This window comes from Ciconia boyciana, chromosome 10, assembly GCF_034638445.1.
Source record: "Ciconia boyciana chromosome 10, ASM3463844v1, whole genome shotgun sequence".
Lineage (NCBI taxonomy): Eukaryota > Metazoa > Chordata > Aves > Ciconiiformes > Ciconiidae > Ciconia > Ciconia boyciana.
In genome coordinates this window covers 21,983,073-22,011,000 of record NC_132943.1, presented here as the reverse complement: position 1 = coordinate 22,011,000, position 27,928 = coordinate 21,983,073, and the positions used below count along the sequence as shown (strand labels likewise).

Sequence of the window (27,928 nt, the reverse complement as noted above, 5' to 3'; positions counted from 1 at the left end):
ACAAACAATTTTAGTCACCCTCACAGTCAGTAACTATTCAAAATACTGGTTTTGTTCCTACTTTGGTGCTGTCTTAGTGGCATTAGCTTTTCTCTGCTGTAGCAGAATGCAAGGATTCATTAAAATTTGCTGTTTTATTCTGATCAAAACTGGTATAGCAGTAGGCATCTAATTTATTTTAATACTAAAATAGTCAAATAGTTAAATTACTGTAAAAATATTAATTTTTTAAATGTTAATTATGCAGAAATATGTTTGGCATAACATGAATCACGTCTGTTGTTTCTCTTGTATTTTAAGATCAGTTCTTAAAGCATAATGGCCCCTTTAATTAGACAATACTTCTTTTTTCTAGCACTATTCAGTGTTTGGCATTGGCTCAGTGATAAACCTATCACTTACGTAGGTAGTAACTTGGCTGTTACTACCTACATTTATAAACGCTGCTCTACTACAACACAGTCCTACCAGGTGTTTTGTATTTTGGAGTTATTTAGCCACACCTATGGAATATTTAAAATCTTAATCCCCTACATGAAGGTGCAATTAAAACAACTAATAAAATCTACTGTTTTTCCCTCTTCGTCTTGTATTTTCTGAGTTGTTGCTGGTCATTGCACAAAACAAAAGTTCTATCTAAAACTCCAGCCTAAAATTTGACATTGGCTAGAGATTGCCTTCAGATTCCAGTGTTAAATTTTAATCCATATATTATGGCATATGACTCAGAAAATGATTTCAAACTGTAGTTAAGCAGTTGAATAAATCCTTAGTCAAACAGGTTCAGTTCTTGCTGAGAGTTTGGGTTTTTTTAAAAATATCTTTAAAGACTGTTTTCTTTCCTTCTCTCCAGTCTTCCTTAGTCATCTTTTGGCCACTGTGTGAAGCAGAAAAATAAACTTGACAGACCTTTCATTTGATCCAGGACAGTTCTAGGATTTGTCAGTATTCTGGACCTCTCCTGCTCTCTTCTTTTGGCAAATGGTAGTTTTTTGAGGCTTTTTTCAGTATTACTTTACTCATTGGAAGTTGGGAATACATGTAATACATGTTGTGCATGAAGTGAGAAGGGCTTCAATGATCATCCTGTCCAACATTTTTTAATACTCATTTTCTATTTCAAGGGCTGAACTGAAAACATTTCCAGCTTGGCCTGATGATCCCCACAAGTTACAAGTTAATAGCGTGTAACTGGCCTTTGAAAGTACAGTTATTTTTGCTTTTATGCCATCCAGTCAGTACTTTTGGTTCAGTAACAGTGCAGTCAACTTTCTATCAGTAAATAAACATAGAAGTGTGTCTCATTTGTGAAACAAAACCTGTAGCTTCCTTTGTCAGTTATCGTCAATTAGGGAGTCTACTGAATTCAGTATAGGGGTATCATTAGCTTTGACAGGTATGGAATCAGATCTTGATGTGTTACAGTATTTGTATCTATTGGTCAAGAATAAATTTGGACAATAAATCAGAAAAGGTTTTCTGAATGTTGTGGAATAGGCTAAGAGCGTGAGGAAACTTCAACATCTTGCATCAGGACAGAGCTTGCTAAAATGATGAAAGAGATTGGATCTAGGGGAGAAGGGCTCATTAAGTTGAAAATTAAAACACATACTTAGATCTCGCAATAATTAATAGTAAATATAATAATGTGGTGTGTGTGTTGTAGACTTATCTCCCTTGTACTTGATTTTAAATATATGGCTAATTCACCTATAGAACTAGTTTTATATTAAAAAACCAGGCACGTGATTATTTTATTATGTCTTGCTGCATTAGAGGAAGAGTGCTGAACACGGCACAGTATCAAGTTCACACTGAGGTGTGTGCAGCCTAGTGGTTTTTAGAAGCATTTGACCAATGCTTGGATGTTAGTAATTAAGGCAATGCAAGGCCAGTGATGCACACCACCTGACAGAAACTTGCAATGACACGTACTAAATACTTGCAAAATAAATGTTTGAAAAAAGGCATACTGAATGGAAGGAAATGACTACTTAGTAAGTTAAAAACAAATGAATTCACAAATTTAAAAGGCAGAAAAAAAGCCATTCAGCTTTTAACAAGAATCAGAAAGTAGAAACTCTGCATTGTAGCAAAAGAGGTAGGTAAAAATGTTTAAACAGAATCATTACAAAGAAATTAAACATTGTTTACATTATGAAGCAGAAGTAGTTCTGTGATTAATGCAGTTACACCACATACCTTTATAACAGAAGTCCTGCACTGACATCATACTCATTGAAGCAATAGTCATTACATAATGAAATGACATAAAATGGTACCAAAAAAAGGTTTACACCAAAAATACACAAAATTCAGTTACAGTTTATTTTAGATCGTATACAACATATATTCTTATGGAAAAACCTTTTAGTTATTTGGTCTACACAGCAACTGTAAAATGGAAAGCATCAAAAGATCGTACAGTTTTCTCATCTAATTAATCTAGAAATCAGAGAGACCTTCAAACTAAATTTTCAAGGGACCATGAGCTCCCAACAAGAAGACAAGAAGAGAAAGTAATGGTTTGTACTTGCTGCTTCAGTTGAATGTCTAGGAATAATTTTTACCATCTTGAGATATACTTTTTTATGCCAATGTTCAGAAAACTTGGTACATCAGAATATACGTATTGTACCCAAAAATGTACATGCTATATTGGAAATAGTCTACCCTGCAATTTTGCTCTTGTTGAACAAATTCCTGCTCTTTTCTACTTAAATAATATGGTATTGGAAGCTGACTTTCATTTCAATGTAATTTTTATTCATAACAAAGAAGGTGTTCAAGTTATTTTCTTTCAGTAAAAGAATCATCATTTTCTTTTAAAGTTCTTCATTTTCTTCCTTTTTTCAGAGAGAGTTGAGACGTAAAAATAGAAATATATTTAATGGTGCAAAGTGCCTAGAGGCTTACAGCTTGCAATTTAATTTTTTATTCATAGTTTTCCTCAATAATTACAGTTATTTATTGATCTTCATACAATTCTTTTCAATATTGCTTTGAATTTAAGATTAATGACATGAAATTTTTTTTCTGGAGTTTCAAGATCAGTTTTCCAGTCATAAAACCAGATATCCATATGCAATTCACAGCGAGCGTTTTTTTGCAAAGTGCTCAGCTGTATGAATTATTTAATACTTTCTTTCTTCTCTTTCTGTTTGCAAGGACTGTTTCCTTTCTGTAGACACAGTAATGCCCTTGATTTGCTTTTCGTACATATTTAGTCTAACTTAGGTACTGTTTTTGTGAGCTACCTTAAGCTGAGTGACAAACAAAATAATTGTGAAGGTTATAAAGCAGAATCTCCCTTTGCAACTTACCCTGCTCCGCGATACTTAATTTCCACTGGATTTTCCATTGGGCAAACCAGATAGTGTTCTGGTGCAGACAATGAACCAATGACTTCTCATGTTCACATGGTACTGTTGTCTGTGCATCTCCTAAGTGCTCTTATGCTACACTTTCCTTTCCAGCAGAACTTGCAAGGCATTTTAGTCAACTGAATTTTTCTTTGAACCTACAGGAATGCAACTCTCATTTTTGTCTATTTCTGATAAAGACCATAACATACAAATCTGATCACTACAGTTAATTGCTTAATGTACATCAGCTTATATCAACTTGATCTCTGTATACTTTTCCTGATACAATTTATTTCCTTTTTTGTCTTGCAGACTGAAATTAGTCTGTCTCATCTGCAGATGGTGTCTTTCTGTATAGCTTTTCTTACATTATATCTTTGTAATATTCCTTCTGCTCGTATTGCTTTTTTACAAATGTTTTCCTGCTGTGTATCTACTTTTTAAAAATTAATTTCTTCAGTCTGTCCAGGTTGAAATATTTCTAAAAGTTTAATGTACCATTTGGGCCATGCAGTTATTTGGGAGTTCCCATTTACAGCTGGGCATTAATATACTTTCTACTAGACCCTCTAGTTAGTGCTACGCTTCTCTGATCTTTGGTTACCATTCAGCAGTACTTGAATTCTACCATGGGAGCTTGTTAGTACACATCTGTTCTTCAGTGAAGACAATAGTCAAAGCACCTCATCAAGCAAGGTAAAATATTCTCTTTCACTTAAGTATAACACATATTTTATGCTGCAAGCACACCAGTTAATTAATCAATTGCACTTAATATGTATTTAATTGTGCATCTTTAGGTGTGGTGATTAGTCATAAACTGTCATGTTTAGTTCAGCAGGAGTGCTGGCTTCAGCAACTTGCTCCAGTATGTTGAAGGGCATCACGATTTCAATATTTATATAGTTTTCAAGTGCATACGGTTGTAAATGCAACACCAGTAACAAAATAGTCACTCAGATGTGCCAATGAGTCAGAGACTAAATTTAGATGTGCACATATGTTTGCAGCTGAGCATCAGGAAGCCCTCCTGTTAACGTTAGTAAGTTCTGCATCATCACCTAGAAGATTTTTCATGCACTATTACTGATTCTGCAGTACATCTCACCTCTTATGTTTAAGCTGGAGCGATAACACACTCTCGTATTTATTGAAAAGCAAAAAGAAAACATTTTAAAAACAAAATTGAAGAATTTGTTGCAGAAGTTTGTTCTTGTTGCTAATAAGCAACACTAAAGTCATCTGTTGCATCTTTTCGAAAATTCAGCTACTTAAAAGCAATGGACTGAATTGCTGAGAGACACCAAATAAGGTGTGCAACCTGCGTAAGAAATGCATTTTCCTTGTCAGATATAAATGCATATTTCATTGCAACGCAGCTACCTTAGCTCCAGCACACAGTTACTTTGATGGTAAAAGCAAAGTGATTTTCAAAAAGAATGCTTTCAAAAGAGTCTGTGTTTCCATTCAAGACTGGTCAATCTTAACACCATGCCCATGAGGTTTGTGGCTGTTTCTGCACTGATCGAGCCTTGCTAATGTCTGCAGATACACATTTGTGCAGTCACTTGCCATCCATCCTATTTGTCTATTTAGCCATCCATTTCATCTGGTCAGAATTGTAGACAAGCAGCTCTGCTGGGCAGGCTGGCTTACCTGCCATTTCTCTAGTACCTAGCATATCCTAGGTAGCCTAGGACCAAGGATCCTAAATAAAGTTGTGAAGCATAATTGTAAGGTATTCTGTGTAACTGTCAGAAATCATATTGTACAACTATTAGTTGTTAAAATATAACTTTCATTTTAACTGAATATCTGAATATGTTGGGATAACAATATAAAAGGAAAGTATGAAGTATTGAATAAATCCATAACTAAAAAATCCATATACATTTTTTGGTCAGTTTTAGTAGCGATGTTCTTGGGGTTGTATTACCCCAAGGTGATAGCCTTTCAAGAACACCAAAACTAAGAATGCATTTCTTTGTCATGGGCAAGGCTCCATATGGACAATGAAAGAACATCCAGACTTAGTCTCCTCCTAGAGCCACAACTGAGTGAGGATTCAGGGAAGGGACTTCTGGACGATGACATAACAAATCATTCACACCACAGAAAGACTGGGATGCAAAGAACTTATTTAGCTCTGTTTTAAGAGTGTTATATTTGGGCAGAGTGGGGAAATTGGGATATTAACTCTCCTTTTCTGTGCTTTTAAATGTTTGGTTAAGCAGTTAAGCATCGTTAGTAGTTAGCCTTGATCAACTTTTGCAGGCAAGTTTTGTGTTTGCAATTATAGCGGTTTTTTATGGCTGCACATTTGAGCATCTTCACTGAACTATTCTTAGAGTTGAAGATTTTAAGGAGAGACCATGATGGTCACTTTCTATCATGTCTTGTATAACACAAGACATACTTTCTACATGAGCACCGTTAAACTGTAGTCAAAAAAGCTGTGCAATTACTTAGAACAGATCTGTTTATCTTAACATTGACACGAAATTGGCTTGTTTCCATCCCTATGAACTTTTTTTGTTTCTTTAATGTATGAATTATTAACAATTATGCAGAGAACTTGTCAGACTGGTGCTTTGGCACTATTTACCTGAAAGAGCTAAATTGTCTAGACCATATCATTTGGAGGTGAACTGCAGTGGCAGAAGGAACTGTCAAGGATAAGGAGAATTTGGTACAATATCGTACATGAGTTCTTACATAAAGTAAAGATGGGATTATTATTATTTATTATACAGGTGTTTGTGGATTTTTTCCCTCTTCCTCTCTTCCCCCCTCCCCTTCTCTTTTCCAAGTGTGATAATAATGAACCTTCTCATTATTGAGGTGTTGAGGATGCTAAAGCTGAGGTGGCTCAAGAAATTTAGCTTGCCTGCAGATTATAATTTCAGTGAGTTGAGTCTGACTTTTTCACTGTTATGTTTATGGAATTATTTTAGCTCTGTGCTAAGTATACAGTTCTTATATCTCTGCCATTCCTGAAAGGAGAAAATTGGGACAGAAGAATAATCTGTCATTCTGTCTCATGCAGTGAAGTGTATCCTGGATTTTGGGGTTTCAATTAAATAGCTGGGTGTTAATCCTGTTTTGTCATACCCAGTTCCTGGTTCATAACTGGAAGTCAGAAAGTGATGTTAAAGGTCTTCCCTGACAGGAAAACACATTAGTTAATCTGCAATGAGTAAAAATACTTTGTCTGTACAAAACCAGTTACGAAAGCTAAGGCTAAACTGAGCCATATATGTATACGGTGGGGAAAGTAATCTAATCAATGATCTATTCTTTCCCTGAGAAAATGATCAGGGAACATATCAACACATAACTTCTCGCTGGATTAGTTGCTCAGTCATAGAATGCATTTCAGAGTACCTTTAACAATTGAGTAATAGTGAACATACGGTAAAAAGAGAAAATAATCACAACAAGAGTAACTACTGAGAATATAGATTGGCAGATAATTTGAAAATGTAAATACTACGGCACTCAAACAAAACCAGAAAATATATCCTAAAGCATCAGCAAGAGAACTTCAGTGGATGTAAAATACAATTTGCTCCATTTTCCCTAGAGAACCATAAAAATACACTTGAAATCTGTGAGATGTTTTATGAAAATGCAGCATATCCCTCTTAAATTAAATTTTGGTATAGGAAAAATGTCATTGTGAGCTTTATATGTGAAATTTTACTCTAACTCATTCCTAACAACACAGCTATAAAGCATTCTAACAACACATTCTTCATCTTAGTAGTACAGCTTTCAAAATGGATGAAACACACAATACTGCCTAATTTTGTAATTAATGCAAGGTCTTTGTGTTGTCTTTTGCACAAATACTTCCAGAAAATGAAGTCATTACATAAAATAAGATGGTGCGCAAAGACTTTATAGGTGTTGTGTGTTTACGTGGTAGAGCAGCATAAATTTCTGCTCCTACTCTAGATTCTTTCTGATAAAGTCCCAAGTGCTAAGACAGATGTGTGAGGGCTATTTACTCTCATATGTTATATTTGTACCATGACCATATTGCATATGTGTGTGGTGTTTTATAGGGGAGGGACAGAGCAGTAACTATAAAATTTAAGATAGAATCTGGTTATCTTTCCACTCAGGAGAGAAACTTTCCCTGCCCATGTGAAACTGCAGTTGCCAAGGCAGCTTTTGTTTGTATTCCTGACAAAATCCTTAAGTTCTCCCATCTGCAGTGGAAGTGCATTTTGAGAACCAGAGGAGGTGCTCTGACGTTCTGGTTCTGCTCAGATGCCTAAAGCATAGTATTTTTTTACTTTTTTTTTTTCCCTTTCAGATTGTATGTCACTCACAGCTTGCAAAGGTCAACATTTTGGATGTTTTGAGATGAATTCAGAGTTTCTATCTCAGCTAGGAAATACAATGTTTATCATTGGCTCATTTCTTGGCTTTTTCCCTTGGAGGCTGCTATTAGTGAAAACATTGTGTAGCTGCAGTGTCCTTGTACATCTGTGAAATATATTGAACATTCTAAAAAGCATGAAAATAACTTGTGGCCTTAAGGATGTGTGCAGAAAGCAGCCTATCTAAAGGTCTGTACTGCACACTTTTTTTTTTTTTTCCCATTAAAAAATCATTTTAAGAATTAGTTGCTTTTCACTAGAGATCATCAATTGTCATTGAAATTATTGGTTTCAAAAGCAAATGCGTTGCAAGGGTGCAGCATTTTATGTAGAATATTTGCAACCATTCATAATGCGGTAACAAGGTAACGTTGTTCAGACTGTAACCTTTTATGTTCCTAGAAGCATGGATAGAAATTCAACATTGTATTTCTTTTGGGCTTCCCTATACTCTTTGACCTTCAAACCTCTGTCCTTTCTGCTTGTGGCAGTACACACACCTGAATGGACTGATGTATTGGTGACAACAGAAGTCAACCTGTGTTTTTAGGTTGTTTTATCTGTAGTAAGGAATGTAACTTAAAAGAACCTATTCCCATTGTTTGGGATCAATTGCTAAAAATTGCTAAAGGCAAAGCAGCATTAGGAACTCTTAAATACACATATCATAAGTGATTTGCTGAAGTGCTTTTTTTTTTTCAGCCACAAACTGCAATAGAATCAGGTCAGGTGCACATTTCCCCTCTTCACCTTAGTGGGAAGCTTTGAAGCCAAATTATCATGTACAAGGGACTGTAATATTCATAGAAACATGAATGGAATAATAGACCAACTTAGCTGGGCACTAGAATTTGAATTAGGCACTTTGGCGGAAGAGCTTAGATGACTCTTGTGACCCTTCCACTGATGCTTTGACAAGCCTGACATAATTCTCAACCTCACCCTTACCCTGTGTTGCATCTCTCTTAAGCTCTCAATTTTGCATTTATCCTAAGGATGCAGAAAGGAAAAATCAGAAAATCCATGTGTTTTGTCTTGTAATAAGAAAACTGTTTTGATACATTTTGCATGATACGAGCTGTCAAATAGAGTTATCAAGCAGTGAGTACACATTCATTTAGCTGAAATCTCTATAAATTTGAAATTAATAGTGAAAAATGTAATAATCAAAAAGTAAAAAACTAGCAACTTCTTTACTTGTGTCCTGGTTTCAGCTGAGATAGAGTTAATTTTCTTTATAGTGGCTGGTATGGGGCTATGTTTTGGATTTGTGCTGAAAACAGGGTTGATAATACAGAGCTGTTTTAGTTGTTGCTGCACTAGCCAAGGACTTTTCAGCTTCCCGTGCTCTGCCAGGTGCAGGAGAAGCTGGGAGGGGGCACAGCCAGGATAGTTGATCCAAACTGGCCAAAGGGCTATTCCATACCACATGATGTCACGCTCAGTATATAAAGCTGGGAAAGAAGAAGGAAGGGGGGGACATTTGGAGTGATGGCGTTTGTCTTCCCAGGTAACCATTACACGTGATGGAGCCCTGCTTTCCTGGAGATGGCTGAACACCTGCCTGCCCATGGGAAGCAGTGAATGAATTCCTTGCTTTGCTTTGCTTGCATGCGCGGCTTTTGCTTTACCTATTAAACTGTCTTTATCTCAACCCTCGAGTTTTCTTACTTTTGCTCTTCCGATTCTCTCCCCCATCCCACCAGGGGGGAGTGAGCGAGCGGCTGCGTGGTGCTTAGTTCCTGGCTGGGGCTAAACCATGACAACTTGGTATTTAATTCTGTTATGAATTACAAAACTTTAGTATTCCTTTTAAACTTCTGCTACTAGTAGTATTAAGAATTAATGAATTCTTTGAATTTTTTTCAAATTATCCTGTGTGTAATAAAAGTTAAGGATTTTATAAATTATTTTGTTAAGGAATTGTATGTACCTGATAAGATTATTTACTATACAGCAAGGGAGCAGTTATTTGCAAGGCTTGTACTACTTGAGTATACAGATCTGAGATGACTGATGCTGCAAGAGCATGCTCAAGTCATCTTTTCAGTTTGGCAAAAAGGGAGTAGGTGTCAGACACTCAATTCTCAGGGTCCTTATCTTCATGGATGCTGTAATACAGAGGACACAATGAATACTGCTTGTAATTATCCAGAGAGACAGACACAGCTGGAGTAATGATACTTATTTTTTATTGAATGGGAGGAAATAGCCTTTGAGCAAACTGTTTGGAGTCCTCAAGCCTCCCCATATTGTTGTCTTCCCAAGCAAGTGGCCCAGGGAGGTATAGTACAAAAAAGCATTGCCCTTCCTATTAAAAAAAAAATAAAAGAAATAACAATCAGCATGTATAAAATACACACCACTAGATATAAGGGACATGTTGATTGAAACACAACTGATGCAGAAGGGCTAATCAGTCCTTTGTGGCATTTGCGGGGCAATTCTTGTGAATGGAAGAATTTACTACGCATATTATATGAATCCTGTGGTGTATAATCCAACTTAATTGTCTACCATGCATCAGTGCAAGTCTGGCATTTCATTTCATTCACAGCCATATTTGATAATTCATTCAACATACATTATTACATAGATAACTGTAAGCAGAGTTAAAGTTAGGACAGGATTGCCGTTTTTGTAGCAAATAAGTATTATTTAAGGGTTTTATGACAGGATATAGTATATTCAGAGAACAACAGTTTATTTAAGAGGAACCAAGTGATGGGTAGATCTCAATTTGAATCACAGCTGAGGAGTGTTAGAACAAGGTACATAAAACTGATGCTGTCACCCTTTCACTTTCACCTTTCCGGGTTTGGGCTGTGTTGTCTTCCATGTCACAGCATAAATTGGAGTCACTGTAAGGCAGCTAAATTACATGATTTGTGGCCTGTGCAAAAGATTCAAGATCACTGTAGAGACTGATCAGGCCTTAAAACCTCTCCAGGTCCCCCCTAAGTTGTTCAGCAATTAGTTGGCACTGACATATGCAGCCTGTAGTTACCAAGGATTATCATTGCAATGCTGATCTTTTCATGTTAGACAGCACAATTTTTTTGCCTCTGATGGAGCATAACATCTATAATATATATGCAAAAGTGTCATATTTTTGTTTGGGTTTTTGTGTTGTTTTTTTTTTTCTTCTCTTGAATAATACAGCTTTTTGATGAAGCTTATTGTTGGGAGTCAGTGTGGACTTCTTAGAGGATTTAGTAATAATTTTTAATAGTACTTACATGTTTTCCATAAATTAGGAAACAGTAAACCCATGAAACTACAATTTCAGTAAAGGGTTATTTGTTAGAAAATACTGTTTTCACTACATTTTGCCTACAAAGCAAAAAAAGAAATGAAACAAATTTTTGAAATCCTAAGAGATTTGTAACTGAATGACAATAATGTATAGAATAAACTTCTATGTGTACTTTGGGCTTAGTTTATCAAATCACAGCATAACTTTACAGGGAAATAAAGAGGTCTCATTTATTTCACTGGCAGGTAACACATAACTACTTATGATAATCTGTGTCAGAACAGTTACTAAAAATTAAGTGGGTTCAACTGGAAAGCAAGCTAGTGATGCACAGATAAAGCGTCTGGTTAGCACTGGCTAAAATAGCAGCTTAACAATTGTAGCTGTTATAGACACATCTTTTTCCATCTTCTTGCACAATGTAAGCAGTGGTATTCATAGGCTTTAGCCATTTAGAAATACCACCACAGTGGTATTCATAGGCTATACCTCCCTGGGCCACTTGCTTGGGAAGACAACAATATGGGGAGGCTTGAGGACTCCAAACAGTTTGCTCAAAGGCTATTTCCTCCCATCCAATAAAAAATAAGTATCATTACTCCAAAATAAGTATCATTACCCCCCTATTAATAGTAGGGCTAGACCCTCATATATGTTAAGGACAAACGTTATACTCCCTTGGAGGATGTTAATATACTATGCAGAAGTAGTTCAGCAAGTCTGTTTGTCTTTTAAGTTCAGTAGATAGTCATAAAAACCTTTCTGTGAGTTTTTGTTAAAAAGTATATTTTTTCAGGGACACTTGAATAGACAATGTACACTGATAGAGTTGCAGTCGAGTATAATCAGAGTTTGCTAACGGCAGGTGACCTTAGGAATCCAGGCATGGCTCAAGGCATGGCTCTTGTTTGAAACCCACTAATTAGGAGGCAGCACATTAATTGTTATGACAGCTATAGCTTGCACAACAATCAACTCTAACCGCTCTTTCTGTTACTATTTCTCAAAAGAACTGAGCCAGCCAATTTAAAAGCTCAGCTGTAAGTATTATCTGCTAGTTCTTCTGCTTTCTGTGAAAATGTGAGGGTGGATTACTCTTCCCCATAAAACCGAAGTTATGATAGATGCAGTCTTCTGACCACATGCTCTCTGTTCTTCCTGGTCTGGTAAGCTTGACTAGAAGCTGATCTGCATTGTACCTAATCAAGATGCTTCGCTTCACCTCTCTTTCGTCAGCGTACAAAAGCTCACGTCAGGAAAGCTTTCAAAGGTAATCAATCCAGAAAAATAGATCAGCAAAAGGAAAACATGGTGAATAAATATTTCATTGCACTGTGTAAGCCTGTTGTTTTAAATAGCAAAACAAACAGCTTAGTCTGTTTTCTTTACAGATTTTAATTATTCATTTATTTTGTATACAGACAACATGCATGTGTTTATATGCAATATTTGGGATGATTGGTGCAGTATTTGGGAGCATACAAGTTCCTTGACCATATCACGTTTTGGTAACTGCTTCCCAGAATACAGTGATATGTCATCTCAATGTATTAATGTACTCTCACTAGGGTATCCTTTTCCATTAAGGATTATTATGGCTACAGCAATTTGTCCCACTTTATTGAATTTAGATGTGGCCATGGGCTTGGCAACAGTGAGACCCCCCGAGGTTATACAGTGCTGGCATCCTACATACTATGGTAGATATTTGAAACAGCTTTTCCCCTGGTTTACACTACTGGGAATATCACTCTCAAATTGGGAAACATCTTTACAGAGCAGTGTTATATTGACAAAGGCAAATGTTAAACACAGACACACACACACAAAGCCTGCCTGATGTTTAGCATAGACGTTTCTATGGCCTGTGGGAGATTATTGTGTGGGTCTGCAACTAAGTGGAACATATATTTCCCAAGAATTTAAAAGCAAAGTGTCACGCAGTGAGTGACCTCACAGCAGTGTAATCTGCACATGACAGTAGCAACTATGTGAAAGTAAAAATGGAATCAAAGTGATTATTAATGCCTGTGGAATAGTGGCTTGTGGTTATCAGCTACCTGTTCAATGACAGGGGAATCAGATCATCTAACTGTATAAAGACAGAAGTTCTGAGTTGAGACTATCCTTTTTTTTTCCTAGAGGAAAACAGGAGGTAGATGCACACACATTCTCCTTTTCCACATTTTTATCAGACGTGTTGAACATTTTTACAATGTTCCTACGAGCAAGCCACTATGCATAAATAAATTTGCAGTGAACTGCAGGCTTTCTTCTCATGACTCTGGACTAAGAATAATTAAAATGAGTATCCCTGTACCCACACAATGTGGAGTTAGATCTCCACAGACAGCATTTGTGACTGCATAGCGGCACAATTATGTATACTGTGATCATATACTGTGAGAGTTTTGTTTTGTCCTACCCACTGAGGAGGACTGGAGCCATGACTCCTTTCAAAGGTTACAACAATATTTTAAATTATAAACATTAGATTTTAGTGTAAATATTCTGGTGGTTTTAAAATATTTTGCTATTTTCTAAAGGCATTTTCTGTTTTGTCTGTTGTATCTCTATTTTAAACTAATATTTTTACCTTTTGCATAAACTTTTAATGAAATAATGAGACTAACTTTTTTTCATTGAGTTGGATCTTTAAGCAATTATTTGCCTTCACTTCCATTCAGTGATCATGATTTTAAGATTTCTTCCCGTGCTCTTTCCCAACCTTCTCGTGAGTTATTTTAGATTATTACTGAATGAAGGAGAGGTATTTCTAATTTTGGTTTTTGGAAAGAGGTTCAATCGTTTGAGCTTTCTGTCTCAATGCTCATTTCATGTCTCTTTTGATCATTTTATATTATAACTACAGTAATTCCAGACAGGCTAGGAGTATGTACAAACTCATTTGAATTTCAAAATTGATTCCAACTGTACAACTGTACTTGTTTAAACATATATAAATTAGAGATTGACAGTCTTTTTCTGGAGGTGTATTTCCATTAGTGTTGCTTTGTTGCTAACAGAACCCTTGCAGAAACTCCTATAGAATACCCATTCAAGTGTGAAAGCTGCAGTTCCTTTCTAAACATGAAAAGTCATTAAATTCAGTTGCTTATTTGGAAAGTTTTCTTGTATCTAGAAATCATCAGGAAAAGGTTTTAATTGAAAGGGAAGGATGATACAAAGAAAAAGATCTCCATTCTAAGTTCCTAGAAAAAGATGAGGTGGCTCTCACATCTACGCCAGCTGACCCAACAAAATTTTAACTAAACTCTGCATGATCTTTTAAGCAGCTCAAAACCTTACTTGATGCTTATATTTTGGCAAGAGGTAAAGGTAATCTCTGCTGAAATTTTCAAAGGTGAATTTTATCTACTGAAATTAAAGGTTGTTGTGTTTATATTTTCAGTGGCTTTGAAAGACTCAGCTCTTGCTTTTCAGTGTTTCAGTCCAGCTGTTTTTATGTTTGTTTTAGGATTCCTGATCAAAGGATAGTATTAACCTTGGGTCAGGACAAAGGTGGTATACGAAGTATGATGTGTATATAACTGTAGTATTTGTGCTTAAAAGTGAAGGGTTCTACTTTCTCTCGATGTCTGTGATAAAAAGTACAGGATTTTCTTGTTGCCTACCAGTGTAAGTTGGCACATGTATTGTCATATATTACAAGTATGTCCTCCAGGCCACTTTGGAAACATTTGCTTGCTTGCTGAGTGGATGGAAATAGGATTTTATGGTCATTTGAGGAGCTCTCTAAATACTTTAATTTTCCTGTGACTTAGTCACCCAAGAAGTGATAAGAGCCATTCTGTTCAATCACACCGTATTTCCGGCTTCATCTGCTTTCATTTTGCTAAATCTTGTTGTAATGTGAGTTGTGATGTACATCCAGTGGTTCTAAAAAAGCATTTTCCTCCTTTTACAGCATAAGAAGTTTTAGGTGCCACATATGTCTTGATCCCTTACAGAAAGTCAGCAGATTCTATTTTGGCAGAAGGTATCAGAGCAGGTTGTTTCAGCATGGTTTAAATTTCAGCAAGGACAAATTGTCTGCAGATAAAACAGTCTAAATACACAATGTTCATTTATATTATTCCAAATTCACTGTATTTTACTACAGTTCAGTTTTAACACGTCTGATGGGATTTGACTATTGAGAATACCGAGGGACCAACTTGATGGATTAATTTACGAAATTTCCCCCAGATCCAAAAAATCCAGCAACTTAATTGACTTCCACAAACATACTTTTTCCAAGCTATGTTGCTAAAATATACATGCAGCTTAAGTATGCATTCCATCAAAATATAAAATTCCTTCACATTTGAAACATGTTATATTCTCTTTGCCATTTTACCATCCAGGTTGAATGAACTTCCTTCCAACACGTCTGACTGCCTTTCCACAGTCAGAAACTATTTCTGAGATTCTTCAAACCATCTTCTACTACATTCCCTTATTTTGCCTTGCCTCATGAACAATATATGACACCATAAATTCAATTTTTAGCTACTACTGCTACAGCTTGCTTCTCTTGTGATACTGAGGGGGATCATATTTTTACACACAAACTATTTTTTGAGCCAGTGGCTATTCAGGGATAGTTTCTACTCCCACTAACTGTCCTGTTGCATTGTGCAAGAATTTTTAACAAATAGTGTTATGTTAGCAGCATGCCTAAAAATGACTGACAGATATCCAGCAGGGGAAATCTTCATTTTTTCTCCCCCTTTTTAATATCTTCCTAAGATTTTACTGCAATACTATATGTATGTGTGTTGAAAAGCCTGGGAATAGAATGCAGTCTTTTCTACCATTACCCCTAACAGGAAACTATTTCTTCTCCCCTATTGGCATTCACAGTGTAGTATGTTGTTGATGGTAGACACTCATGAGGAGTTTGGTGAGCTTGTGATGTTGTAAATAGTACTGGATCCTTATGAGTATTCAGTGAGTATTTTAGGGCCCGAACCTGTACTCCACTGCCATAACTCATGAAACCGTTATCAAGAATACTTGACAATTAAGTTTAGTTAGGGGGAAATCAGACTGTGATCTGAAGAGCACTCGAAGGCCAAGGATTCTATCTGTGAAGCTGTTGGAAAACCAGCCTGGCTGGTGCTTTGCACCTGGGGATTCTTTCATGACTACTGCAAGGACAACTGTGAGACTTTTCATATGTAATCGGAAGCCAGAGTTTTTTAGTGAACAGAGTAGCTTATACTTAGCCTCTATGAGGTGGAACTGAGGAGAGCTTAAAGATTTCATATCCCCTATTCCTTTACCCATGACTACCTGTTAGTTCCCAACCAGTTTTATGCTGCACCTGAGGACTTTGATGTGGACCTTGTGTGTTATTTCAGGGCTGCAAGGGCGCTCTGTTTTGCAGCATTCTTGGAAAGCACCCAGTACATCAACATACACAGTGTATTTGTCCAGTGGAGTTACCCATCCTGAGCTTATCGTATCAATAGCTGTAGCTTCTATCCCCTGCTGTTCTCATCCTCCTCCCTTTTACTTCCAGGAGTAGCCCAGTGCATTGCCTACATAGAAAGTCTTTGATTAAAGCAGCTAAGATATCCTGCACAAGCTATCACACTTGTCCTGAAGATAAACTTATATATTATTCCCACTAGAAAAAAATTGTCTCTGGGAATTAGTCCCTCTTCTGGACCTTAAATTCTAGAGCTTGACAGACTTTAGGTTAGAGTATAACTCCTATCTATTCTGTCACTTAGATTGATTTTAAATCATTTAACCATGAAGGGTTAAGGAAGATGAGAGAGTCTTATTGTCAGTGGATTTTCCAAATGGTGTTAGAAGATCATGGGCTTCAGTGATCTGCACTAATTAGAATCTTTATGTGAGTAAACAATAAAATGAAAATGTTTCGGAATTCCCAATTATTTATACACAGAAGAAATTACATTCTGTTTTCTCTTAGAATACGTCTAGCCTTAGCATGACAAATTATTCTGCTCACAATTTTCTTATGACACTGTCTGATCCAGTTAGAATCTCTTCAGAGAACATTAATACATTTCTCTTCTAGCAATACTGAGGGAAAAACAAACAATGAAGAAACCTCAACCAGAAATTGATATCCATGGTTAAATGATGGGACTTATTCTGGTAACCAAAGGGCACATATCCGTTCAAAATTCTCTACTTAGTGACCACGGGAGGTGGAGGCGAAGGAAATCTTCAGAAGATCTATGGATGGCTAACTGTGCCCTAAATCACAGCAACTCAAATTCTGTCAGTTACTGAAAGTGAACTGTCCCCAGGAGTGAGGAGGTGTTGACTTAACTTTGTGATTCAGTTGCTGAGGTGTGATGATCAATTTGAGTCTTAGATAAGGTATTGTCTGAACAAGGGCTTTATGCTATTTATCATTTGTGTACAGGCCACATTTGAGATCAGGTCTCCAATTCAAAGTCAAGAGGATATAATTGCCTAGTGTAGTTAAGTGTTTTCAAAACCTTAGTAGACACCTCTCTGCATCTTCAAATATCTAAATACCTTTGCAATGTTGACTAAAGAAGCATATGTGGCTCTAGGTGAAGTTGAGGGCAGAGCTGGGAACGAATCCAAGATCATTCAAGTCCCAGTCCAGCGCATCAGCACAAGTCATCCTTCCTCCTGAAATCTCTCTCAACTGTGCCACAATTCTGTGCTCAATTCATTAATTTTTAAAAACAGGTACTATCTACCTTAGAGTGAATTTAAGATTTAATATCTTATTATTTATTTATCACATTGATATCTTTATTAAAAAACACTATATTGCCCTGAGTATGCCCTTAAACTTATTTGAAACCAGCATGTTTTTATTACTTGGCATAGTTACTCCCATTTTCTCCAGTGAGAGAGCAAGTTCATATCCAGTAGGTCTACGGTATTATTCAAACAGCTATGCACTCCATTGACAACATTTGTAAACAAAAAAGTACAGGAGAGAGCATTTCTTCAGACAAGACAGTCTAGGGACACCAGTAATAATTGTCAACAAATGCATGTTCTAAGGCAGTGCAGACTTCCACAGAGGACATCCAAGCTTTAAAAAAAAATAATCTGATTACATCTTCTTTTTACAAGTGATTCAAAGTGTTTCACCTCCCATTTGCATGCTTTCAGGGTTAATCAGAATGCCCCTGATAGTCCTTTCAGTATTTTAAATCTCCTCAAAAAAGCACGTACATGAGCAAGTACATGAAACAGCATAGTTTACATTACTACAGTTTTCTCAGGAAAAAGCTTTTGTTTAGAGAAAATTAGACATAAACAGGTACTGACTGTAGGCAATCCATAATAAGCGTTACTGAAACTGCAATATGCATTGCAGATTCATTCATTGTGATAATAACAATCTGAACACTAGATATAAAATGAAAAACTTCTGTTGCCAGGGTCAGGTGATAGTCCAGGTTCTGGTTTTTATTAATTAGTCAGTCTGAATGTCTAAAGCAAGAATAAAGACATTGTTTCCCTGCAGAATTAAAAATTCCAGCCTAAGCTCTCCAGGGTGATGTTGCAGTCCTGTTGCTCCAGGGATAGGGAAAGTTTTATAGCTGGGACCTCTCTGGTTCTCAAGAGAAAACACGGTAATTCCACAGTATTGGAATTACCTTCTTAAGTGTTAATAAATGCCTTAACTAGACTCATGAAATTGTGAAAGAATCATATAAAGTTCTTCACAACAGGACATTAAAAGATACCTGAGATAGAGAGAAAATTCTTGTTTAAAAAAAGACAAACATTGCAAAGGCATCAAAGATGGTAAATTTGGGTAGGTTTGTAATGAAAACCACAGCTTAATAAAGATGAAACATCCAACCAATTATGTATCATGGCTTTATTTGATGTAACATGCATTTGTATAATAGATATTTTAATATTTTTTATTAAGTCTATGTAAGTTATATATTATATTAGGTTATATATTCAGAAGTCTGAAGGAGTAGTACTGTAAAATGTAGATTTGGGGAGGACTTATTTTTTCTTTAATGGACTAAGTCATGGAGGATTTCCTTCAGCTTTAAAAGAAATGGTGATTTCACTGTTAATCTCAGATGGAATTGGATCAAGACTGCATTTGTCATAAATGGCCAGCCATTCCCCACTCTCAAGTTCCCAGATGCTTCTGTGACACAGGAGGTTATCGCCTGATGATTGCAGAGTTTGAGGCTACTAGGACCATGTGGAGCTTTTTTTTCAACCTGGACAAAACCTGCTCAGCTTGATAATGCTTCCTTTTTTTTCCTAGATCCTTGCCTGATTAAGAAGGTGGTTTTATTGCATAAGATTTTGTGGTTAGGTGGAATCGGGAAGTTCACTTGTGGAGAATGTGAACATCTGGTCCTTGTTTCATTCAAAACCCTCCCTTAAATTTCTTTTGTAGTACGGCTGAACAATAATATTGATTTGAAAGTGTGTGTGGTCTTTTTAAACTAATATTTCCTTTCTCCCCCTTCCTGTTTTCAGATACATTCAAAACCTGAGAACAAGCAAGCTGAATATTTTTAGAACCAAATTTACATGTTTGGGGGTTTGTTTTAATCAAAAGTAGGATGTTTTGGAATTTCAGTGCACTCTAAGGAACTGCAGCAGCATAGACTGGGTAGTGCTGAATTAAAGTGTCAGCTCTATTGTCTTCTGATCAATCAGATCCATTAAAGAATCCAGAAAGACTGACAAAAAAAGAAGAGTAAGTCATCTAGAGAGCAACACTGTAAATGCAGCAGTCATGATGCTGTGAGTGCAAACCCTGTGAGTACAGCTGCAGAAAAAGAAATAGAGGCAAACACAGCCCATAAAGAAGTAAAATATCCAGAAACTGTATTTTTCTATTGTCTGTGCCATATGCCATACCAATGAGCAAGAAATTATTTTTTTCGGGAATACTAAGTATGATATAAAATAGAAAGTAATACTGAATGGCTTGATAGATGTGAAACAAATGTTTAGTGAGACAAGGGATAGTAATGAAGGGTAGTATATTACATTGCTGTTTTAATAGCCTATCACTGATGGGATACACTAAGGCCATAGCATGTATTTGCTGGTGGATGCCTCATCTTTTTCTTTTTTAGGGAAGAGAATATAGCTGGATGACTCCTGACTGTACTTGTCAGTACTTAACTGTAAACCTCTTCTAAGTATCAGTAACAAAACTCTCTGTCCTTGACCTTTCTGTACATTTTTCATTTAATCCTTTTGCAGGAGAAAGGGGTGGGAGGGAGTGACAGGAGAGAACAGAAATGGAAGGATAACAGAAAAGGAGATGGTATATTTCGCAGATATTAATTGAGAAACCAGATTTTTTTCCTGTTTCTGAGACTAAATTGAAGCATAGTTTTTGGCAAGTCAGCTAATGTTTTGGGCTCCAATATGCTGGAGTCTGTATCTTGAGGATCATTTATCTGTAGGTACAAGAAGTGCAGAAGGGTGTAAATATGTCAAAATTCTTATTTGTAAGTGGTTTAAACTAGAGTCTCTCTAATGGCTGCCCTTGTAGATTGAAACGAACCTCTTTTGGGTTCTGATTCAGCAAGTTCTTGAATTACATTCATGTCTTCAAGCAAGAGCTGGATTCAGTGGGTCCATATCTAAAATTAGAGGTATGCCCAAATGAATGGCTGAATGACAGCCTCACTAAAGGTAGTAGCCTGGACACACATTCTTTCAGTATTGGCAAATATTAGACACCTGACATATTACCACTAAGGTAAATGACAAATAATGTTTGACTCCCATAATCTCTAATGTCTAAAGTAGTATATGAGATAATTTTGAAGTGCTTAAGAGCTTCAGGATTTAGTGAGTCACATTTTTAATAGCTTTTTTTTTTTTTAGAATTAAAGCACTTGGTTCCACCTTGCTTGTAAAAAAATAAAAACAAACCCCTAATACTATGAAAATAGCAAACACACTTTATGAGACATATTGGCAACAATACCAGCAAGGAGAAAAAGACTGTAAAAAATGAAACACACAAAGAGATATGCTGGATAAGATTTTTAAAAGCTTTGCCAGAGTGAGGAAGTACTGAAAATCCTGTACTTGATACTTAATGATATAATATTGGCTCAAGTGTTGGAATTACTTTTGCAATATATTTGTGATATTGTTACTAGAAAAAGATGACTGTTCTTCTTCCCAGGTTCTGCATTACCATGGTAGCTTTCTCTGTTATGAATATAGGACTGTTCTGAATTTTAAGAGATCCGAATTTGGCTGAGGATGAATAAGCAGATGTCTGCAAACACTCTGCTTGTGACTTCTACAGGAGGTCACAGCAAAAGAGAATATCTGATCAATCACCCTGTCCCAAACCAGCCACAGGAAATCATTGCTTCTGGTATGTCTGGGCTTGACAGATGTCTATCTGATCATTGTGTATTACTATTTAAACGTCTTTGAAATTTTCAAGATACAGACATAAGAAGCAACACAAAATGTTTGACAAAGTGACACTGTTTTGTAAGATACAGAATAACTGAGAAAGTGACATGAGACAAGAGCCTCCAATATGCTTCATTTTTTCTTGCAGGTTTGACTTTTCCACATGTCAATACTTCAACCTGTTATCCGCAAACCAACAGAATGAGGCACTGCTTGATGCTGGCTACACAGAACAAACTTGGAAAGCAACGCACAGCAGCAAAGATCCATATCTGACTTTAAGGGACACGGTCCTCATTTTTAAGGAACTGTCTCTGGAGCCTATCTACATCTAGACAAATGATTGCAATGGATCTGCTGCTGGTTTTAGATACCTCTTTCCATCCTCTAATAAATTGTGTGGCTGCTGTTCAGAACCTTTACGCAACCAAACGTAATTTTCTAAGTCTAGGTAACTATGGTGTCAGTGACTGTACTACGCAACAGGCTTCATGACCTTAAAGCCCTTAATTTGCTGTTTTGCCACTTAGCATCCCAAGATCCCTTTACAACGGTAGGCACTAATCTCCATTTTGCACCCTAGTCAACTCAATACACAGGAGGCCTAAGAAAATGTCTTAGTATTGTCCCTTGACAGTGGAAAAACTGAAATACTTTTATCCCTACATTAAACAGTTTGCAGTTTAAACTCAAAATACAAACACCTGTTAATGACTGTGAAGGAAATACTGTAACTCAAAGCTTAATTTTCTGAAACTTGAAAGATAATGCCATAAGTCATTGGGTCCACCAGAAGCTAGGAAGCTGGTTATTTGTGTGTTTACTCTTGCCCTCACTCCCTATGGCATTATTTAGCTAAATTCATAAAGGAGAAATCTGATTGAGGATATATTTCTTTTAAATACCAAGGAAGAACTATGAGTTCACATGTACTTTTAGTAGTCTTTCTGTCCTGTTGGCCAGTGGGCTTAAAATGGATGGGACAGGAAGAAATAACTGTGTTTTTTCTTTTACAGTCTCCACTGGGAGTCTTTTGCAGAGTAAAGCAGAAGAGTAACTTTAATCTAAATAGCAAGGCCTATATTAAAAAATTATATTACTCTTGCTGTTAGTAGGCTTGATGTGCATGGATAATTTTTCTCCTTAATGTATATTCTTAGAGACATTTGATCCCTCCTTTCCCACTCTCCCCTCTTGGGTACCACTGGGAACAGATTATGGCTAGAATAAGAATTTGAATGAATTAGTTGCCTTCACTAAAAGCCCTACAGATTTTTCCATTATTTCTCTTTCGCCCTTGTCCCTTTTCTGCTTGCACTGAATGTTGGTTTGTAAAGAATGTTCCTAGCATGCTCGATCCATTCTGCGTAATGGTTGAATTTACTAGGTAGGGTATAATTTTAAGTAAAAGAGTCCTGAGCAATGCTTACTTTGTGAGATCCCTAGAAGTCTGGGGATAGAATAGGATTTGAACTGTTCAAACAGGGGTATCAAAGCAGTGAGAACTCAGACCCAGCATATTTTGCACTGTTTGAACTTAGGTAAATACTGAAACAACAACAAAAAGAAGCAGAGGCATGAAAGACTACTGGTTTTGCTGGCTGAGTAAAAAAAGCTTCCCAATAGAGGCAGAGTATCATTGATGCAGTGATGGCTATCTGAAAAAAATTATTATAGCAAACCTGAACTCCTGGTGACCCCTTTATTAACAAGGTGTTTGATGCCTTTGTTTAAAATCTTAAACTCCACAGAATCTACATAGCTATAGCTGTACATTTTTTAATCTGGAAAAAAAGCTTATACATTACCATACAATGGTAACATGGCAATGTATAACGTTTATTTCCAGATGTTCAGCCATCTAAGTATTTTTCCAAATCACTTTCAAACACCTGCATAGTAGAATTAAATGAGTATAACAGAGGAGAAAGAGTCACTTAAATTCAGAGATTGAGATTGTAATTTAATGGAAAAAATCCATTTGAAAGGGGACTGCTATTCCCTGGATCTATTAGAAAACAATTACTGAGAGAGGACACCTTGTGGCAGTCGGTGGTTGAGTAAGTGCACATGCCTGTAAAAAGAGTTTATGTAGCTGCTGCTTTGTAATAAAAGTAATAAGAGCTCTGTGGTGGTGTTCTCTGAAAAGATCAGATTACAGTTTGGTAAGGTCAATTTGTAATTAAAATATAAATTATCGATAGACAACTTGCCACTGTTTTCTGTTTGGGCTTGTTTTTCTAAAACTTTCTTATCTGCATTCTTAAATAATTTTAATAAAATTTAAAGTCCTTTTTGCAAGCTCAGGAATAATTCCTGTTTAAGTGAGAATCCACAAGAATGGTTTTGATTATGTATAGCTTTTTTGGTAAACATTGCATCTTGTCATCCAAATATCCTTTGTTTATATTTTCTGTGCTATTTTTTCTCAGTTCAACACAGAAATACCTATGTTCAAGGTAATCAAAATTTGAATGGTGACTCCTGTTTTGAGAGTCCTTCAGAGTCACCCTCTGGTAAGATCATGGCTAGTTCAGACTGGGAAGGTACTGTTTTCCTTACAGGTTTTTGGGTTGAGCATTTAAGATCATAAGATATTGAGGTACAGGAGGTTCTCCTTAAGGTGCTCCTTCACCCAAGCATGTGGTATTTCAAGCCTATACATGCAGTACTGAATCCTGAGTAGCCTAGGATTCATGTCTGGTTTTGTAGATGGGTCTGGGGCCACCTATAATATTTAACTTCATTTTAATGTTAGTCTGTATTCTGAATCAAGACAAATTTAAGCAGAAGATCTCAAAAGGATGAGAGAAGGTTATCCTATGATCACTTTTACTCATATTTTGACTAAAAAAAAAAAAAATCACTGATGTAATTTGTGATGCAGATACATACTCCATGTGTACTTACAAAGGAAAGTCCTACTAGCTTCAGTTGCAAAAGAAATGCTGAAGGGTGAGAATCTTCATGTGAATACAGAAATACAGGAAAAGAACGCTCCTGGGAGTCTCGAGGATTTTCAGTAACAATGTACAGCAGAAAAACAAAATTGAGGAGTTCATATTGTAAATGTGTTCTTTTGAGAACTGGAGCATGGCAGGAATGTTTGCTGGGAGGCTATAAATCTCAGTCTTACTCATCAGCTTATGAAAAACGATGGTATTTAAAAAGCCCAACTGGTTTTTAAAGATATGTAAGGCTAGAAAATCAATTTGTGAATCATCATAAGTAATGGTGAGTACCATCAGCCTGGCACTTTGTTGGAACTTCTTTTTTTTTATATCTATGTTAACAGCAGGGACGGTGATCTCAAGTTCACACTTTTGATTCAGAACTAGATTTTCTCAAGTTACATATCTATAAAACCCAGAGACTTCTTCCCAGGTTGTTTGACTGTGGGAAATTAATCCAAACAAACAGATTAGCGTTACACTCCTATTGCAGTGAATGTAGTTAATGAATATGACAATAAGCTGAAGCACATCTAATCAAATTGAAATGAAATTGTTACTACCAAATGATAGTGTATATCACCAATTTCTAAATGGAATGATATAAAATATTAATTTAACATAAAATGCAGGGGCAGTTTCTCTCGGAGCATGGTCAAAGATGAAGGTTTTCTGTTTTATTATTCACTCTCACAAGAAGAGTGTCAACATTCACTCGCCCTTTTGTTTTATTGATAGCCAGAATTCCATTAGCCCTGGTCAGGTCAGAGGGAAGATGAAACATGCCAGCTTTTTATCTCTGTGTTCATACTTCTTGCAAGTAAAAGCATAAAATGGGATTCTGCAAACCTCCTTGGATATCTTCTCTAAGACTGCTGTCAGGGTTCTAGTACGCCTTTTTCCAGTTTCAGCTGCTAATCTCCTCTATGTGATAGTTACAGTTACAAATTATTGCTTATATGTTTTGCTATTCTAGGTCAACAGCATGGGTACATATATACATTTCTGTCTGTCATTTGATATGGTCCTCTCCTGACAAATCCAGCATTTCATTTGGAAGAACAGGCATTCAAATCCTGATATAATCAGGCTGTTCAGGTAAAAATCTTTTTGGCAGCTCTGGTGCCTTTCTTCTGATGGCAGCACTGAACCAACCATTACTGATGTACTAGGGACAGAAATACATACATTAGGTAATGCTGCTGAGGTTCAGTGTAGTCAAACCACAGGGATTTATTGTTGCTCTGATGCTATTGAGCACTGATTTTACAGTATAGTATAATTTAGGATCCATCAGTCCCTTCCTTAAGGGATCAAAGTTTTATCTAATTGCTCGTGTTTAATTTTTCCTTAGATGGTTAAAACACAACCTAATACAGCTTTACAGTTTGGACATTATTACCAGTGTAACACCTTATATAGTTGTATTAATATTATCTTATGATAATTCTATATCCCCTTCCACCCAAGATATTGAGATATCGAGTCTCACAAAATGTCTTTATAGTAAGTTTGCATGTAAATGCTGGTTTTACATACAGGAAAATTAAGTCACAGAGCTCATCTTAAGCATAAACCCTGTCTCTTGGTGTCTTAGAGGTTGTATTTTTTTTCTTTTTTCTTTTTGTTTTTTCATACTTGGCAATCTTTTTTGTAATTAGGCATTTTAGTTAGTAGGACACACTGCCACGTTAAGTGGATCACTCTGAAACCCAGTACAGTTAATGGAGGCAAATATAAGGATCCAATAGCACAGAAACATCTGAATCCAAAGGACTTTAGTGGATACAGAATATCAGGTAGTAATGTTGACTCAAGTCGGGGTTGGTATATATTTTTGTAATTTGTGTATTTGGTGCCCGTGTTGTGGTAGAGAGTGAACAATACAGCCATGCTGACATGCAAGAGGGGAATACTACTGCCAGAGAAAGCAGCTCTGTCCATACAGCCCTGCTTCTGGCTCTGCAACACTGACGCTCCACCATGGGCCAAAGGAAAGAACGTGCTGAAAAGCCTTTTCTGTCCCCTTTATATCTCTTACCCCTTTTAGTATTACTTAGTATTAGATTTACTTTTACTTAGTATTAGACTTCCATATTTACTAGATGTGGAAAAGTGATTGAACCATTATTTATTTAAGAACTGAAAACTATTTTTGATCTGTGATCTCTAGCAGAGTGTTTAAAGAATTTTCAGGCTTAGAAAAAAAAAAACTTCTAATCTTCATGTTAATCAAACATTCAAAATGCATTTTTATGTTTAAATATATGAATACATAATTACTGAAACTTGTATATACATGTATTTGTGTAGGTATTGAAAGTATTACAAGAGAAGTATCAACTCAGTGTGTTGCTTTGACATGATTTTGACAGAGATATTTGAAATCTAGATTTCTTTGTGCATAGCAAGAACACTTATGTATAAGAAACAACGGCTGTTTGCAGCTCATCTAAAAGAACATGAATAGATAAAAATACATATTTTTAATGTCTCATATCATCTCCTGAATACTCAAACAAATGAATAATGACAAACAACATGAAATCAAAGGGCAGTGGATGAAATTCCGAAACTTCCTAAGTCAATGGGAATTGTGTTATTGACTTCAATGAGGCCAATAGTTTACGTGATACATTGAAGTTCCAGCCCTTATGAAAATGCAATAGGTAGGTCATTAATCATAACCATGTAGAGCTACACTAGTACAAAGCTGTACATTAAATTCTCATACGAAAAGTTATTGTTTTCTCTGTACCCAGGGGAGGGTGTTGGTGATAGTACTCACACAAAAATGAAATTCAAATGGGGCATCTTACTCAAGACGGAAAATATATGCTGATTGCAGCAAGAAGTACTTGTTTTTTTCTTTTTTGAGAGAAATATAGTTATAAAGCACAGCCTAAGCTTGAGCCTAAAAACATTCCCCTGATGGCTTTACATTTTCTTCAGATGTCCTACAGCTCTTCTATCAACAGCCATTACTTCAAGGTTAAGACACATGCAACACTAGATATAAAATTAATATGGATGATTTGAAACAGAAAGGTTATTTTAAATTACCACTGTTCACAAATATGTTGAATCTTTAAAATCGGAAGTGTGCACTTTTGCAAAAGAACTATGAAATGCCCTTAGTAATTTGGAAGCATTTCCTGCTGATAGCCAAAATATCACAAGTGAATATTAAATAACTTCTGAATCATTACATTCATTCTTCATCTTCCTTTGCCAATTTTTGAGGTACAAACTAGATGATTTTCAGTTTCAAGAAAGTGCTTAAAAATGCTTTATTGGACACTGACAGTAATTACAATATTTCTGTAACTACCAAACTATAAAGCTAGGGGAATAATAATTAAAAAAATAAATCCATAGGAAATTAAGAGTTTGTATCTCACTAGTTTTTCTAACTGAATTTTTAATACACTATTTTTCAAATGAGTAGCCTATAATTGCTTTTACTATTAAACAGATTCTCAGATAGTATGATAATCAGAATGATATAATTATCCAGGATGATAGACTGAATTTTGAAAAATGAGGATGGCTTACATAGTA

The 27,928-nt window shown here is 36.1% G+C and overlaps 1 long non-coding RNA gene across 1 annotated transcript in view; it reads left to right on the top strand.

Annotated features, from left to right (window-relative positions):
• The window catches only part of LOC140657497 (uncharacterized), a 55,142-nt gene extending 33,443 nt beyond the window's left edge, over positions 1–21,699 (top strand). Inside the window, exon 3 of the long non-coding RNA XR_012044369.1 lies at positions 21,565–21,699. This is a non-coding gene — a long non-coding RNA (uncharacterized lncRNA). The remainder of the gene's footprint in view (positions 1–21,564) is intronic.
• Positions 21,700–27,928: the final 6,229 nt, after the last annotated feature.